This window comes from Columba livia, chromosome 3 (genome assembly GCF_036013475.1).
Source record: "Columba livia isolate bColLiv1 breed racing homer chromosome 3, bColLiv1.pat.W.v2, whole genome shotgun sequence".
NCBI classification, from domain to species: domain Eukaryota; kingdom Metazoa; phylum Chordata; class Aves; order Columbiformes; family Columbidae; genus Columba; species Columba livia.
In genome coordinates this window covers 66622057-66626051 of record NC_088604.1, presented here as the reverse complement: position 1 = coordinate 66626051, position 3995 = coordinate 66622057, and positions in this window count along the sequence as shown.

Below are 3995 nucleotides of genomic sequence, written 5' to 3'. Positions count from 1 at the left end.
ACTTTACCTTCTATGTTGCTCATCAGACTTATGATAAAGTCACCCGAGAAAGTAATATTGTAAGGATACATAACAAAAATTTGGACTTAGAGACTTTTTTGTGTTATAAGTATAAAGATTTGTGTGTTATAAATATACATATGAAATAAAAGAAAGAGTCGATGTCTTCTGTCAGGCCCTCCATTTTGGGATGTGCAGACTACTGAAATTTAGGTTATATCACAGGGATTTCTCATAGGGAAAATGCTGTCATAAAATGGTAGCTTCTACATTTTTTTTTTTACTGTGTGTTCCCAGCTGTGCTAATGAGAGCCTTCAGCATGTATGCCTGTGTTTAACTCAATTTCTATTAAGTCTTTGCAGTTTGTCTTAACATCCTACAGCATTTCACAAATTTGACGAGGTGTTCATTTAGGTTTGAAAATGCCATAATTTCTCAGTCAAAGCCTTTTTAAGAAGAATAGACTTTTTATTTCTCTAAACTTTTAGTTAACTGTCCATGATTTCACTTCAGATGTCTTGTAATTACCAGCAGCTGAACGAGAGTAGATATATACTTCTTCAGGTGATGTCAGCAATAGCATAGCAGGAGAAGGGTGGCTGGAACATTAATTGGAAACTGTTCTCTTTAGTAAATTTTTTTGTTATCTAGTTACGTTATTCTTCACCCTTGAATACCAACGTTCCACTGCTGAAAATACTCTTCAGCTGACAGACCTGTGGGGAACAGTTGTTCTGTGGGCATTTGATAGGACACTAACTGTTTGATGCAGAAATGAAGTTAGGAAATTTCTTAATTTAAGCAAACTCTGAATAGTTGTAACATGAAAAGCCTGCTCTGAGCTGTACGAGTATCCTCTTCTTCAGAACAAAACATGCTGCAGGTAAATTTTATAATGTGCTGCTCAGAAAGAGACTCCTACAACCACTGTGGGAAAGGCAAATCTCAGTCACGTAGAAATGATACCTTGGGTCATTGTTTCCCTGATCATCCAGGCAATGTCTAATGAGCCTGTGAACATTTTAGTAGGCAGAAAGATCCACTTCTGTAATGGAAAATTAAAGTTTTGTTTAAATGATTTTTGTAAAGGAGATAACATAATTGGAGCAGAACAATCCAAGATTGTTTTTCAGACAAGTGTTTAGGGAAAATTGCACATATGTCAGAAATTGCAAGAGGTCTGAAGTCAAACCATGGACAGCTAACTAGATATTAGAAGAGATGGAAAGACTCTGTCCTGCTAAAAAGGCTCTGTCTAGGAAATTATGGGATTTTCAAATCAAAATGAAGAGTGCATTTGGAACTATAAAATTAATAAAATTTGTTTCTACTTCAATGTGTAAGCACATCTGAGATTTGCAGAGTTTCTTCATCCCTCAGTATCCTCCAGACATATTCCTTCTCAAAGGTGTATTTGTGGGAGGATAGAATTTAAACGTCTTTGTTATTCATGCTGTTTGCACTTCTTGCATTTTCCATTCTTATGACACATCTTTCCCTCATATCATCATATCCAGCTGTATGTACTTGAACCACAAGATGTTACAGGTTAGGGTTAGGAGGTGCCAATTTCACACAGCGAATGTCTAGTTTCTATCCTTGTCTTAAGAGAGTTGTTACTGCTCCTTTAGTAGGGCAGATGCCAAGTTTAATAAAATTTCTGCTTTTGGCCAACACTTGAAGAACATTGTCCCAGTGTTTGCTTCTTGTTTACACAGAAAAGATTGAGGAAATGGAAGTAGAATTCAGTGTGAAGGATTCACACGGAAAAAGGATAGGCTATTGTCTTGTGAAAATGCTTAACAAAAATATCTTTATTAAAATACAAGGATCTCATGTAAAATTTCCAGTAAAGAAAAATATTAAATGTCAGTTTATTTATACAATAAATTAGACCAGTAATAAACGGAAATATTTGCTGGCCATCTAGGGCCTAAGACAACACTCCTTTAAGTATTGCAGTGGATCACAAGAGATACATTCTCACACAACTAATGCTCTGATGACACATTAGTGGGAACGTTGTAAATATCTACAGAGAGATCACGGATAAAAGAGGTAGCTTTAAAGATATATAGAAAAACAAAACCTGCAAATATGAGCTTTGCTTGGAATATTAAGACAGTTTTTCACACTTAATAGAAGGCTGTAAATATTTCTTGATGTTTCTAGCAAGCTAAATAAATTTCATGAATTTTTAAATAAATAAAACTTGAGGACACTGCGAAATTTCATTAACACGAGGTCACCACCATACACTAGGTGAAGTGGAAGAGATCACAAAAAATGACAGTGTAATAATGAACATTTATAGAGTATTATAAGTTTGATTAATTCAACGTCTGAATGTAATGGGCTATACCATGGGACAATAGCTGGGCTATATCTGTACCAGTGATATTGAAGGCTAAATTCTGAGGTTTTGAGTGTTTTCATAGTAAAATGTAAAGTTTTACCCTCTGTAATGTCTGACATTACAGGAATAAACTGTACTGTGTAGTGCTATTTAATGTAAAATAACAGTAGAAATAATTTCCTCTTCAAGCAACACTGAAAAGTTACAAAGATCATAGAAATGTATCAAATATTAAGCCAGATATAATAATAGAATAGTTCTTCTGAAAAGTGATTTCCCAACATATTCTTTTAGGTATACCAGGTAACAAGGAAATCAGCTTATTCAGAGTAGACTGGGCAATCTCAACAGCCAAGTGAAAACAGAATTCACATGCAAGAACACCACAAAGGAGTGTGGTTGTGCTGTCAGTGTACTGGTCAGGACTCAACAAAACGTCAGTTATTTTGTTTGCATAGTATGCCTGAAAAGTACTTACTTAATTCAATGAAATTTTAATAGTAATAAAATATTATTATTACTATCATCTTAACTAAATTTAACATATTTTTTTCTTTCTATTTCTTGTTTTTAAATGCTTCAAATTCTTTTCCAGCCTCCTGTGTAAATTCAAAGAACTATTTTTATGGGATTTCCTCCTTACTAGTAATGAGGTTGTCCTCATTATGTTCGGAATATTCTGCCTTTTCAAAACTCTCTCTACAAATACTTCTTGTAGAAATCCAAACCAGATAATTATCTTTCACATTTTCTCATAAATTGTTTGATAAATTTATAACGGAAACTAATCTGATAGTTCCACAAGTTTTCTTGGTAGTAAATTTAGATTTTTGCATGGCTGTGTGGTGAAGGACAGAGAGTAAAACAGGAAGAATTGCAAGCATTCTACAGGTTACTAAATTTTCAGGCAAAGATAATATTTTCTTCCAAATCCACTATGGATAAAAACAGTTTAGTTTTGCTTTTGGAGTAATTCTATAACATCATATTGTCAAAAGGTTGCATAGGGCCACATCTTTCCACCGTCAGATCTAAGCTGTAGACCTGATTACCCATTCAACTACTCTCCATCACTTTTTTCCAAAGCTATCCTGAAGTCTTTTATCTGCAACCAGTGGGTATAAAGAGATTATAACTGTACTCCACAGAGTGAAAATAATGGAATTCAGCTAATGTATTTCTCATAAATGGCAAATAAACTCATTTTTAAGGCTGAAATAATAAAAGAATCAGTATAAATCACCTTTATCTTTAAGGAAAGAATATGAGAGGTAAGAGTTAAAGAAAAAGAGCAAACACAAGTGATGAGATTTTCCCTTCCACCCTTTAAACATCAATGAATATTTTATTGAATTCTGTAGAGCATAAGGGAAGATTATTTTTTTTATTCTAAAGAAGGGAATTTTCAGTGGGATATTATATATTTGTTCTAGGAGTAGCATTTGTTACAACTGCTTTATTTTCTAATAAACTTTGTTAATGGCAACAAAACCAGGTCCTCTTTACATTTTAAAGTGAAGGTGACTATTCAGGGACTATTCTGCTCAGCTGCCTTGCTGTTGAGGTACCGGGTCTGAAAGGATCACATCTTTGCCAGTATAATTATCTTTTGCTAGTGTTAGTTCCAGTGAAATCAAA